Here is a 14,780-nt window from a genome sequence, read left to right as displayed (position 1 = left end):
TTAAAATAGTGGTTTTATTTCATTTTATTTATTTATTTATTTTGGCCACATCCCATGGCTTGTGGGATCTTAGTTCCCCAGTCAGGGATCGAACCCGAGCCCTTGGCACTGAAAGCACAGAGTCCTAACCACTGGGCCACCAGAGAATTCCCCAGTTTTCTTTTCCAAGATGTATTTGTATAATCTGACTAGACTTGGCTTGGTGTAAGTGGTTTGGAGGGTTAGCATTAGGGCTGGGGCTGGTGTGAGGGTTGGGGCTGTGTATGGTTTATGGTTGCTGTTATGGTTTAAGTTTTATGGTTAATGAGTTATTTATGGGTATGGTTAATGAATATATTTTATGGTTTGGTTATGGTTATGGTTTTGCTTATTGGTTAAGGTTTATGGTTTTGGTCTCAGGGTGTTAGGGTTCTGTGTTAGAGTGGGTGTTAGGGTATGGGTGAGAGTTGGGGTACAGGTAGGATGCGGGTAGAGCATGGGTTAGGGTAAGGTACAGGGTTAGGGTACGGGTTAGGCTAAGGTTAGGTCAGGGCTTAGGGTCAGGATCAGAGTTCAGGGTTAGGGTCCATGTCAGGATTAGCGTCAAGGTTGAGCGAGGCCATTGTTTTCTGCTCCTCCAGTGCTGGATTCTGATTGATAGATGAATGAAATGTCTGCTCTGGTCACCCACTGTTTCAAATTGAGCTCAGCCTTAGTTAAGGGTTCTTAGGGCCTCAGAGGTCATGCAGGGTTTCCCACCACCCTCCCTCCTGGGAAGGGTGATGCAGGCCCCACTCTGTCTGGGCAGCCCCAGGTCCAGCATGGCCCTGACATGCAGGATACTAAGTAGACGTGATGTAAGACTCGGTGCATCAGTCTGCCAGCCCCCAGGTGCTGCCTTTTTAAAAAAACAAACAAATTAATTAATTAATTTATTTTTGGCTGTGTTGGGTCTTCATTGCTGCACGGAGGCTTTCTCTAGTTGCGGCGAGTGGGGGCTTCTCGTTGCAGTGGCTTCTCTTGTTGCAGAGCACAGGCTGTAAGCGCGTGGGCTTCAGCAGTTGTGGCTCGCGGGTTCTAGAGCGCAGGCTCAGTAGTTGTGGCGCACGGGCTTAGTTGCTCCACAGCATGTGGGATCTTCCCGGGCCAGGGCTCAAACCCGTGTCCCCTGCATTGGCAGGTGGATTCTTAACCACTGCGCCACCAGGGAAGTCTGGTGTTGCGTTCTTGAGGGCTGGTGGGGCCCTCTTGGGACTGGAGGCATCCTTTGTTCCATCTGCACGGGTGTCCAAGCAGGTCTCAGAGCAGCCCTTGGCCTCTGAGCGTCCAGGCAGGCACCCACGTTCCTCCAGCTCAGGTTAGCCTTGGCCCCTCAAGCCCCCGTGGCCAATTACTGAGCTGATTGTGTCTTTACTCTTTAAAATTAAATCACTCTCTCCAGGTGGGCGAGAAGTTTACTTGTGAACTTGGTTAGGGTTAGGGGTTAGGGGTTAAGGGTTAGGGGTTAGGGTCAGGGTTAGGGCTAGGGCTAGGGGTTAGGGTTAGGCTTAGGGTTGGGTTAGGGTTAGGGGTTAGGGTTAGGGTTTAGGTTTAGGGTTAGGGTTAGTGTTGGGTTAGGGTTAAGGTAGGGTTATGGTTAGGGTTTGGGTTAGGGTTAGGGTGTCCAGCCTTACGTCCCATTCAGCTGTGAGTGTAGATGTGGTCAGTCCAGTTGCATCACAGCCCCTGATCATATTTTGTAAGAATTCCTCTCTCTCTCACTGTCGTTTTTTTTTTTTTATAATTAATTTTTATAATGGAGTGTAGCTGATTTGCAATGTTGTGTTTCTTGGTGCTGTACATCCACTTGAGTCACTTACAGAGAGACATCAATAAATTCTTTTCTAGTTTCTAGTAGTCAGATATATGTTTTTTCTGTGAATAGAGTGTGCTGAGTCCAGTTCCTTGAGCAATGAGTATGTCTTGGCGATTACATTATTGGTGTATGGAACGGTATCTGTGCCAATTACAACCTCCTGGTTTATGCATCACCGCACCACACTTTTCCGCTTAAGCAGCCATAAGTGTGTTTTGTAAACGTGTGATGGTGTTCTGTTTGTAATTCAGTTCATGTTTGGCGATCTTTAGATTCCCTTTATAAGTGATATCTCATGATAAGTTTCTTTTGCTGTCTAACTTATATCCCTCTCAGTGACCGTGCATAAGTCCCCCTGAGTTGCTGCAACTGGCCTCATTTCATGGATTTCAGGGCTGAGTAATATTCCTTTGTGCTTAAGTACCAAGTTTTCTTTCACCATTGTTTCCTTCCAAGGACTTTTAAGTTGTACCCAAGTCGAGGCTGTTGTAAAGATAGCAGCAGTAAACGGGGCGCCTGCATCCTGTGGATTTTTGGTTTTTCCAAGATATAGGCCCATGAGTGGAAGCACCCTATGCTTTGTAGCTCTGTGGTTTAGATGTTTTAGGAAACACAGTACACTTCTCCAGGGTGGCCGTTGGCAATTTACATTCCCCCCTTCAGCGTAACAAGGCTCCCTTTTCTCCTCTCCCTGTCCTGCATATCTGGTTTTTACCCTTTGTGAGGATGGTCCTTTTTTCTGATTCGGAGCGATACCTCTTTGTAGTGTTGATTTGCATTGCCCGCTTCTTTAGTGGGTCAAAAAGGGCATATGCGTTTTTCCTGAATATATTCTGGAAGTTAAATTTGAGAGACACCTTTTTTGTTTTTTTTTAATTGATTAATTCATTTTATTTTTGGCTGTGTTGGGTCTTCGTTTCTGTGCGAAGGCTGTCTCTAGTTGTGGCAAGCGGGGGCCACTCTTCATCACGGTGCGCAGACCTCTCACTTCCGCGGCCTCTCTTGTTGCGGAGTACAGGCTCCAGACGCGCAGTCTCAGTAGTTGTGGCTCCCGAGCCTAGTTGCTCCGCGGCATGTGGGATCTTCCCAGACCAGGGCTCGAACCCGTGTCCCCTGCATTAGCAGGCAGATTCTCAACCACTGCGCCACCAGGGAAGCCCCTTGAATAGTTTTGTATTTAAAATTTGTCTGTGGGGACTCCCCTGGTGACGCAGTGGTTAAGAGTCCGCCTGCCAGTGCAGGGGACACGGGCTCGAGCCCTGGTCCGGGGAGAATCCCACATGCCGCAGAGCAACTAAGCCTGCGCGGCACAACTACTGAAGCCTGCGCGCCTAGAGCCCGTGCTCCCCAACGAGAGAAGCCACCGCAATGAGAAGCCCCTGCACCGCAACGAAGAGTAGCCCCGCTCGACGCAACTAGAGAAAGCCCACATGCAGCAACGAAGACCCAACGCAGCCAAAAATAAATTATAAACTAAAATAAAATTTGCCTCTGAATAACTTTGAGTGAATTTGGTATAAGTTGTAAAGTTTGCATCTACATTCACTTGATTCCAAATGGTTTCCAACTGATTGTTCCTTAACTAATTTTAGAAAACTTTTGGGATAGAGACTCCATTTTAGTTTGAATTTCCAGTTTAATGGATTCAGCAGTCCTGTCTGTAGGGCGCGCTGCCTCCAGTGACCTGTGAGGGAGGCGCGGCCTGCACTTCCTGCACTGACCACAAGGTGGCGCCGAGTTCGCCTCTCTGACCCACAGCGCATGCTCCTTCCCTGCGAACTCGATTCGGAGCACAGCTGAGAGGAGTTGAGCCTCCTCAGGCGCGGGGGCGGGGGCCTTCGGGTAGGACGCCCGGCTCAGCGTCTCTGCTGAGAGGAGCTCGGTCTCCGTCTCCTTAGGACTCGCTGGGGTTTCGGCTTTGGGACCAAGTGGAGCTGCGTCCACGCTGCCTAGGGAACTAGGTTTCCTGAGGACCCAGGTGATGCCTGAGGAAAAGGTGAAGAGACGGTGAGGAAAAGTGGGGAGAAGCTTCCTGTGGGCGGCTGACAGTTGAGGGGGTCCGTCTTCGTGTGAGCGAGGGAGGGCTTGGCGTGGAAAGCTGGGTGTTTGGTCAGGTTTGTGTGCAGGGTAGCCAGCGTGAGCTATGGGGCGTCCAGTTTTCCCAGCACCATTTATCGTGGGGAGTGTCGTGCTCCTTGGTGTGTCCTTGGTCCCTGTGTCATAAATTCACCGACCCCGTCCGTGTGGGTTGAATTCTGGGCTCTCTGTCCTGTTCCTCTGGTCCCTGTGCCCGTTTTGAGCCAGTTCCGCACTGTTTTGGTGACTGTGGCTTCTCAGCAGAGTGTGACGTCAGGGAGGGAGATGCCCCCAGCCCGTTCTCTTTTTTCAGGGTTTCTTTGGCTATTTGGGGTCCTTTGTGGTTCCCCACAGCTATTAGGAGGATTTGCTCTATTTGGGGGGAAAATACCATGGAATTTTGGGAGGGATTGCATTCACTGTGTCCATTGCTTTGGGTAGAATGGATATTTTAACAATATTAATTGTTCCATTCCATGAGAACAGGATATCTTTCCATTTACTGGCGTGCTTTTCAATGTCTTCATCAATGTCTTAAAGTTTTCAGTGTGCAGGTCTTTCACCTCCTTGGTTGGCTTTATTCCCAGTGGGTATTTTGTTCTTTTTGATGCATTTGTAAATAGGGCTGCTTTCTTTCTCTTTCTGATGGTTCATTATTAGTGTTTAGAAATGCAGCTGATTTCTGTGTATTGATTTTGCAACTTTACTGAATTAATTTATTAGTTCTAATAGTTTTTTTGTGGAATGAAGTGGAAAATTGGAATTCAAAAATCCCACTGTTTCTACCATATCCAGGTCGTCCACAACACGGAGGACAGCGGCTCCTAATATAACCTTCCCACAGTGCCTGTAAATGACATGTGGACTTTGGGTGAACTGGATCTGGGTAAGGCTTGGCTTCTATATGGAAGTTTGATGTTTTCTCTGCTTTTCTGGCATGCTATTGACATACATGATGTTTTGAAAAGTAATTGACTTTCCAGTAATTTCAAACATACCACTTCACAGACATAAAAACAAGTCTTGTACCTTGATTAAATATACTCCTAAATATTGATGTTGACATTATTAAAAATGGAATTGTTTTCATAAATTCTTTTTCAGATTATTTTTTGCCGGCGTATGCATATAAGATAGATTTTCATGAATTGATACTTTGTTCTATAACTTTGCTTAATTAGTTGATTAGCTCAAATAATTTCTTTGCTGATTATAGGTAGTTTTATATATAAGATGATGTGACCTATGTTCTGTGAAGAGACACAGTTTTAATTTTTCCATTCACCCACGGATGCCTTTTATTTCCTTCCTCAAGATTCTGGGTAGAACTTCCAGTACGCTATTGAGTAACGGTGACGAAGGCCAGCTTCCTGGCCTTGTTCCTGATTTCAGGAGTAAATCGTTCAGTCTTTAACATTGAGCATGGTGTTTGCTGTGGCTTTTTGTACTACTCTTTTCCATATTGAACAGATTTCCTTTTATTCCTGCTTTCTTGAGTGTTTACCATGAAATAACACTGGATTTTCATTGTAGATTTTTTGCATTAATTGACGTGATTATGGGTTTTTACTTCACACCATTTTTGTGGTTTAATACATTGCTTACTTTTAATATGTTGAGCAACCTGAAATTTCTGGTGTAGAGATACTTGCTTATGGCATTATCCATTTAAAGCTCTGTTGGTTTCATGTTGGTATTATTTTGTGATCGATTTTTACATTCATATTTATAAGTTATACTGGGGTAGTTTTCTTTTTTTTTTCTGTATTTTTAAAATCTTTTTTAAAATAGTGGTTTTATTTCATTTTATTTATTTATTTATTTTGGCCACATCCCATGGCTTGTGGGATCTTAGTTCCCCAGTCAGGGATCGAACCCGAGCCCTTGGCACTGAAAGCACAGAGTCCTAACCACTGGGCCACCAGAGAATTCCCCAGTTTTCTTTTCCAAGATGTATTTGTATAATCTGACTAGACTTGGCTTGGTGTAAGTGGTTTGGAGGGTTAGCATTAGGGCTGGGGCTGGTGTGAGGGTTGGGGCTGTGTATGGTTTATGGTTGCTGTTATGGTTTAAGTTTTATGGTTAATGAGTTATTTATGGGTATGGTTAATGAATATATTTTATGGTTTGGTTATGGTTATGGTTTTGCTTATTGGTTAAGGTTTATGGTTTTGGTCTCAGGGTGTTAGGGTTCTGTGTTAGAGTGGGTGTTAGGGTATGGGTGAGAGTTGGGGTACAGGTAGGATGCGGGTAGAGCATGGGTTAGGGTAAGGTACAGGGTTAGGGTACGGGTTAGGCTAAGGTTAGGTCAGGGCTTAGGGTCAGGATCAGAGTTCAGGGTTAGGGTCCATGTCAGGATTAGCGTCAAGGTTGAGCGAGGCCATTGTTTTCTGCTCCTCCAGTGCTGGATTCTGATTGATAGATGAATGAAATGTCTGCTCTGGTCACCCACTGTTTCAAATTGAGCTCAGCCTTAGTTAAGGGTTCTTAGGGCCTCAGAGGTCATGCAGGGTTTCCCACCACCCTCCCTCTTGGGAAGGGTGATGCAGGCCCCACTCTGTCTGGGCAGCCCCAGGTCCAGCATGGCCCTGACATGCAGGATACTAAGTAGACGTGATGTAAGACTCGGTGCATCAGTCTGCCAGCCCCCAGGTGCTGCCTTTTTAAAAAAACAAACAAATTAATTAATTAATTTATTTTTGGCTGTGTTGGGTCTTCATTGCTGCACGGAGGCTTTCTCTAGTTGCGGCGAGTGGGGGCTTCTCGTTGCAGTGGCTTCTCTTGTTGCAGAGCACAGGCTGTAAGCGCGTGGGCTTCAGCAGTTGTGGCTCGCGGGTTCTAGAGCGCAGGCTCAGTAGTTGTGGCGCACGGGCTTAGTTGCTCCACAGCATGTGGGATCTTCCCGGGCCAGGGCTCAAACCCGTGTCCCCTGCATTGGCAGGTGGATTCTTAACCACTGCGCCACCAGGGAAGTCTGGTGTTGCGTTCTTGAGGGCTGGTGGGGCCCTCTTGGGACTGGAGGCATCCTTTGTTCCATCTGCACGGGTGTCCAAGCAGGTCTCAGAGCAGCCCTTGGCCTCTGAGCGTCCAGGCAGGCACCACGTTCCTCCAGCTCAGGTTAGCCTTGGCCCCTCAAGCCCCCGTGGCCAATTACTGAGCTGATTGTGTCTTTACTCTTTAAAATTAAATCACTCTCTCCAGGTGGGCGAGAAGTTTACTTGTGAACTTGGTTAGGGTTAGGGGTTAGGGGTTAAGGGTTAGGGGTTAGGGTCAGGGTTAGGGCTAGGGCTAGGGGTTAGGGTTAGGCTTAGGGTTGGGTTAGGGTTAGGGGTTAGGGTTAGGGTTTAGGTTTAGGGTTAGGGTTAGTGTTGGGTTAGGGTTAGGGTTAAGGTAGGGTTAGGGTTACTGTTGGGTTAGGGTTAGGGTTAAGGTAGGGTTAGGGTTAGGGTTTGGGTTAGGGTTAGGGTGTCCAGCCTTACGTCCCATTCAGCTGTGAGTGTAGATGTGGTCAGTCCAGTTGCATCACAGCCCCTGATCATATTTTGTAAGAATTCCTCTCTCTCTCACTGTCGTTTTTTTTTTTTTTATAATTAATTTTTATAATGGGGTGTAGCTGATTTGCAGTGTTGTGTTTCTTGGTGCTGTACATCCACTTGAGTCACTTACAGAGAGACATCAATAAATTCTTTTCTAGTTTCTAGTAGTCAGATATATGTTTTTTCTGTGAATAGAGTGTGCTGAGTCCAGTTCCTTGAGCAATGAGTATGTCTTGGCGATTACATTATTGGTGTATGGAACGGTATCTGTGCCAATTACAACCTCCTGGTTTATGCATCACCGCACCACACTTTTCCGCTTAAGCAGCCATAAGTGTGTTTTGTAAACGTGTGATGGTGTTCTGTTTGTAATTCAGTTCATGTTTGGCGATCTTTAGATTCCCTTTATAAGTGATATCTCATGATAAGTTTCTTTTGCTGTCTAACTTATATCCCTCTCAGTGACCGTGCATAAGTCCCCCTGAGTTGCTGCAACTGGCCTCATTTCATGGATTTCAGGGCTGAGTAATATTCCGTTGTGCTTAAGTACCAAGTTTTCTTTCACCATTGTTTCCTTCCAAGGACTTTTAAGTTGTACCCAAGTCGAGGCTGTTGTAAAGATAGCAGCAGTAAACGGGGCGCTTGCATCCTGTGGATTTTTGGTTTTTCCAAGATATAGGCCCATGAGTGGAAGCACCCTATGCTTTGTAGCTCTGTGGTTTAGATGTTTTAGGAAACACAGTACACTTCTCCAGGGTGGCCGTTGGCAATTTACATTCCCCCCTTCAGCGTAACAAGGCTCCCTTTTCTCCTCTCCCTGTCCTGCATATCTGGTTTTTACCCTTTGTGAGGATGGTCCTTTTTTCTGATTCGGAGCGATACCTCTTTGTAGTGTTGATTTGCATTGCCCGCTTGTTTAGTGGGTCAAAAAGGGCATATGCGTTTTTCCTGAATATATTCTGGAAGTTAAATTTGAGAGACACCTTTTTTTGTTTTTTTTAATTGATTAATTCATTTTATTTTTGGCTGTGTTGGGTCTTCGTTTCTGTGCGAAGGCTGTCTCTAGTTGTGGCAAGTGGGGGCCACTCTTCATCACAGTGCGCAGGCCTCTCACTTCCGCGGCCTCTCATGTTGCGGAGTACAGGCTCCAGACGCGCAGTCTCAGTAGTTGTGGCTCCCGAACCTAGTTGCTCCGCGGCATGTGGGATCTTCCCAGACCAGGGCTCGAACCCGTGTCCCCTGCATTAGCAGGCAGATTCTCAACCACTGCGCCACTAGGGAAGCCCCTTGAATAGTTTTGTATTTAGAATTTGTCTGTGGGGACTCCCCTGGTGACGCAGTGGTTAAGAGTCCGCCTGCCAGTGCAGGGGACACGGGCTCGAGCCCTGGTCCGGGGAGAATCCCACATGCCGCAGAGCAACTAAGCCTGCGCGGCACAACTACTGAAGCCTGCGCGCCTAGAGCCCGTGCTCCCCAACAAGAGAAGCCACCGCAATGAGAAGCCCGTGCACCGCAACGAAGAGTAGCCCTGCTCGACACAACTAGAGAAGCCCACATGCAGCAACGAAGACCCAACGCAGCCAAAAATAAATTATAAACTAAAATAAAATTTGCCTCTGAATAACTTTGAGTGAATTTGGTATAAGTTGTAAAGTTTGCATCTACATTCACTTGATTCCAAATGGTTTCCAACTGATTGTTCCTTAACTAATTTTAGAAAACTTTTGGGATAGAGACTCCATTTTAGTTTGAATTTCCAGTTTAATGGATTCAGCAGTCCTGTCTGTAGGGCGCGCTGCCTCCAGTGACCTGTGAGGGAGGCGCGGCCTGCACTTCCTGCACTGACCACAGGGTGGCGCCGAGTTCGCCTCTCTGACCCACAGCGCATGCTCCTTCCCTGCGAACTCGATTCGGAGCACAGCTGAGAGGAGTTGAGCCTCCTCAGGCGCGGGGGCGGGGGCCTTCGGGTAGGACGCCCGGCTCAGCGTCTCTGCTGAGAGGAGCTCGGTCTCCGTCTCCTTAGGACTCGCTGGGGTTTCGGCTTCGGGACCAAGTGGAGCTGCGTCCACGCTGCCTAGGGAACTAGGTTTCCTGAGGACCCAGGTGATGCCTGAGGAAAAGGTGAAGAGACGGTGAGGAAAAGTGGGGAGAAGCTTCCTGTGGGCGGCTGACAGTTGAGGGGGTCCGTCTTCGTGTGAGCGAGGGAGGGCTTGGCGTGGAAAGCTGGGTGTTTGGTCAGGTTTGTGTGCAGGGTAGCCAGCGTGAGCTATGGGGCGTCCAGTTTTCCCAGCACCATTTATCGTGGGGAGTGTCGTGCTCCTTGGTGTGTCCTTGGTCCCTGTGTCATAAATTCACCGACCCCGTCCGTGTGGGTTGAATTCTGGGCTCTCTGTCCTGTTCCTCTGGTCCCTGTGCCCGTTTTGAGCCAGTTCCGCACTGTTTTGGTGACTGTGGCTTCTCAGCAGAGTGTGACGTCAGGGAGGGAGATGCCCCCAGCCCGTTCTCTTTTTTCAGGGTTTCTTTGGCTATTTGGGGTCCTTTGTGGTTCCCCACAGCTATTAGGAGGATTTGCTCTATTTGGGGGGAAAATACCATGGAATTTTGGGAGGGATTGCATTCACTGTGTCCATTGCTTTGGGTAGAATGGATATTTTAACAATATTAATTGTTCCATTCCATGAGAACAGGATATCTTTCCATTTACTGGCGTGCTTTTCAATGTCTTCATCAATGTCTTAAAGTTTTCAGTGTGCAGGTCTTTCACCTCCTTGGTTGGCTTTATTCCCAGTGGGTATTTTGTTCTTTTTGATGCATTTGTAAATAGGGCTGCTTTCTTTCTCTTTCTGATGGTTCATTATTAGTGTTTAGAAATGCAGCTGATTTCTGTGTATTGATTTTGCAACTTTACTGAATTAATTTATTAGTTCTAATAGTTTTTTTGTGGAATGAAGTGGAAAATTGGAATTCAAAAATCCCACTGTTTCTACCATATCCAGGTCGTCCACAACACGGAGGACAGCGGCTCCTAATATAACCTTCCCACAGTGCCTCTAAATGACATGTGGACTTTGGGTGAACTGGATCTGGGTAAGGCTTGGCTTCTATATGGAAGTTTGATGTTTTCTCTGCTTTTCTGGCATGCTATTGACATACATGATGTTTTGAAAAGTAATTGACTTTCCAGTAATTTCAAACATACCACTTCACAGACATAAAAACAAGTCTTGTACCTTGATTAAATATACTCCTAAATATTGATGTTGACATTATTAAAAATGGAATTGTTTTCATAAATTCTTTTTCAGATTATTTTTTGCCAGCGTATGCATATAAGATAGATTTTCATGAATTGATACTTTGTTCTATAACTTTGCTTAATTAGTTGATTAGCTCAAATAATTTCTTTGCTGATTATAGGTAGTTTTATATATAAGATGATGTGACCTATGTTCTGTGAAGAGACACAGTTTTAATTTTTCCATTCACCCACGGATGCCTTTTATTTCCTTCCTCAAGATTCTGGGTAGAACTTCCAGTACGCTATTGAGTAACGGTGACGAAGGCCAGCTTCCTGGCCTTGTTCCTGATTTCAGGAGTAAATCGTTCAGTCTTTAACATTGAGCATGGTGTTTGCTGTGGCTTTTTGTACTACTCTTTTCCATATTGAACAGATTTCCTTTTATTCCTGCTTTCTTGAGTGTTTATCATGAAATAACACTGGATTTTCATTGTAGATTTTTTGCATTAATTGACGTGATTATGGGTTTTTACTTCACACCATTTTTGTGGTTTAATACATTGCTTACTTTTAATATGTTGAGCAACCTGAAATTTCTGGTGTAGAGATACTTGCTTATGGCATTATCCATTTAAAGCTCTGTTGGTTTCATGTTGCTATTATTTTGTGATCGATTTTTACATTCATATTTATAAGTTATACTGGGGTAGTTTTCTTTTTTTTTTCTGTATTTTTAAAATCTTTTTAAAAATAGTGGTTTTATTTCATTTTATTTATTTATTTATTTTGGCCACATCCCATGGCTTGTGGGATCTTAGTTCCCCAGTCAGGGATCGAACCCGAGCCCTTGGCACTGAAAGCACAGAGTCCTAACCACTGGGCCACCAGAGAATTCCCCAGTTTTCTTTTCCAAGATGTATTTGTATAATCTGACTAGACTTGGCTTGGTGTAAGTGGTTTGGAGGGTTAGCATTAGGGCTGGGGCTGGTGTGAGGGTTGGGGCTGTGTATGGTTTATGGTTGCTGTTATGGTTTAAGTTTTATGGTTAATGAGTTATTTATGGGTATGGTTAATGAATATATTTTATGGTTTGGTTATGGTTATGGTTTTGCTTATTGGTTAAGGTTTATGGTTTTGGTCTCAGGGTGTTAGGGTTCTGTGTTAGAGTGGGTGTTAGGGTATGGGTGAGAGTTGGGGTACAGGTAGGATGCGGGTAGAGCATGGGTTAGGGTAAGGTACAGGGTTAGGGTACGGGTTAGGCTAAGGTTAGGTCAGGGCTTAGGGTCAGGATCAGAGTTCAGGGTTAGGGTCCATGTCAGGATTAGCGTCAAGGTTGAGCGAGGCCATTGTTTTCTGCTCCTCCAGTGCTGGATTCTGATTGATAGATGAATGAAATGTCTGCTCTGGTCACCCACTGTTTCAAATTGAGCTCAGCCTTAGTTAAGGGTTCTTAGGGCCTCAGAGGTCATGCAGGGTTTCCCACCACCCTCCCTCCTGGGAAGGGTGATGCAGGCCCCAATCTGTCTGGGCAGCCCCAGGTCCAGCATGGCCCTGACATGCAGGATACTAAGTAGACGTGATGTAAGACTCGGTGCATCAGTCTGCCAGCCCCCAGGTGCTGCCTTTTTAAAAAAACAAACAAATTAATTAATTAATTTATTTTTGGCTGTGTTGGGTCTTCATTGCTGCACGGAGGCTTTCTCTAGTTGCGGCGAGTGGGGGCTTCTCGTTGCAGTGGCTTCTCTTGTTGCAGAGCACAGGCTGTAAGCACGTGGGCTTCAGCAGTTGTGGCTCGCGGGTTCTAGAGCGCAGGCTCAGTAGTTGTGGCGCACGGGCTTAGTTGCTCCACAGCATGTGGGATCTTCCCGGGCCAGGGCTCAAACCCGTGTCCCCTGCATTGGCAGGTGGATTCTTAACCACTGCGCCACCAGGGAAGTCTGGTGTTGCGTTCTTGAGGGCTGGTGGGGCCCTCTTGGGACTGGAGGCATCCTTTGTTCCATCTGCACGGGTGTCCAAGCAGGTCTCAGAGCAGCCCTTGGCCTCTGAGCGTCCAGGCAGGCACCCACGTTCCTCCAGCTCAGGTTAGCCTTGGCCCCTCAAGCCCCCGTGGCCAATTACTGAGCTGATTGTGTCTTTACTCTTTAAAATTAAATCACTCTCTCCAGGTGGGCGAGAAGTTTACTTGTGAACTTGGTTAGGGTTAGGGGTTAGGGGTTAAGGGTTAGGGGTTAGGGTCAGGGTTAGGGCTAGGGCTAGGGGTTAGGGTTAGGCTTAGGGTTGGGTTAGGGTTAGGGGTTAGGGTTAGGGTTTAGGTTTAGGGTTAGGGTTAGTGTTGGGTTAGGGTTAGGGTTAAGGTAGGGTTAGGGTTACTGTTGGGTTAGGGTTAGGGTTAAGGTAGGGTTAGGGTTAGGGTTTGGGTTAGGGTTAGGGTGTCCAGCCTTACGTCCCATTCAGCTGTGAGTGTAGATGTGGTCAGTCCAGTTGCATCACAGCCCCTGATCATATTTTGTAAGAATTCCTCTCTCTCTCACTGTCGTTTTTTTTTTTTTTATAATTAATTTTTATAATGGGGTGTAGCTGATTTGCAGTGTTGTGTTTCTTGGTGCTGTACATCCACTTGAGTCACTTACAGAGAGACATCAATAAATTCTTTTCTAGTTTCTAGTAGTCAGATATATGTTTTTTCTGTGAATAGAGTGTGCTGAGTCCAGTTCCTTGAGCAATGAGTATGTCTTGGCGATTACATTATTGGTGTATGGAACGGTATCTGTGCCAATTACAACCTCCTGGTTTATGCATCACTGCACCACACTTTTCCGCTTAAGCAGCCATAAGTGTGTTTTGTAAACGTGTGATGGTGTTCTGTTTGTAATTCAGTTCATGTTTGGCGATCTTTAGATTCCCTTTATAAGTGATATCTCATGATAAGTTTCTTTTGCTGTCTAACTTATATCCCTCTCAGTGACCGTGCATAAGTCCCCCTGAGTTGCTGCAACTGGCCTCATTTCATGGATTTCAGGGCTGAGTAATATTCCATTGTGCTTAAGTACCAAGTTTTCTTTCACCATTGTTTCCTTCCAAGGACTTTTAAGTTGTACCCAAGTCGAGGCTGTTGTAAAGATAGCAGCAGTAAACGGGGCGCTTGCATCCTGTGGATTTTTGGTTTTTCCAAGATACAGACCCATGAGTGGAAGCACCCTATGCTTTGTAGCTCTGTGGTTTAGATGTTTTAGGAAACACAGTACACTTCTCCAGGGTGGCCGTTGGCAATTTACATTCCCCCCTTCAGCGTAACAAGGCTCCCTTTTCTCCTCTCCCTGTCCTGCATATCTGGTTTTTACCCTTTGTGAGGATGGTCCTTTTTTCTGATTCGGAGCGATACCTCTTTGTAGTGTTGATTTGCATTGCCCGCTTGTTTAGTGGGTCAAAAAGGGCATATGCGTTTTTCCTGAATATATTCTGGAAGTTAAATTTGAGAGACACCTTTTTTTGTTTTTTTTAATTGATTAATTCATTTTATTTTTGGCTGTGTTGGGTCTTCGTTTCTGTGCGAAGGCTGTCTCTAGTTGTGGCAAGCGGGGGCCACTCTTCATCACGGTGCGCAGGCCTCTCACTTCCGCGGCCTCTCTTGTTGCGGAGTACAGGCTCCAGACGCGCAGTCTCAGTAGTTGTGGCTCCCGAGCCTAGTTGCTCCGCGGCATGTGGGATCTTCCCAGACCAGGGCTCGAACCCGTGTCCCCTGCATTAGCAGGCAGATTCTCAACCACTGCGCCACCAGGGAAGCCCCTTGAATAGTTTTGTATTTAAAATTTGTCTGTGGGGACTCCCCTGGTGACGCAGTGGTTAAGAGTCCGCCTGCCAGTGCAGGGGACACGGGCTCGAGCCCTGGTCCGGGAAGAATCCCACATGCCGCAGAGCAACTAAGCCTGCGCGGCACAACTACTGAAGCCTGCGCGCCTAGAGCCCGTGCTCCCCAACAAGAGAAGCCACCGCAATGAGAAGCCTGTGCACCGCAACGAAGAGTAGCCCCGCTCGACGCAACTAGAGAAAGCCCACATGCAGCAACAAAGACCCAACGCAGCCAAAAATAAATTAT

The sequence above is a fragment of the Balaenoptera borealis genome (assembly GCF_965194805.1).
Source record: "Balaenoptera borealis genome assembly, chromosome: 2".
Lineage (NCBI taxonomy): Eukaryota > Metazoa > Chordata > Mammalia > Artiodactyla > Balaenopteridae > Balaenoptera > Balaenoptera borealis.
The sequence above is the reverse complement of the archived record's forward strand: the minus strand, read 5'-3'. Positions refer to the sequence as shown.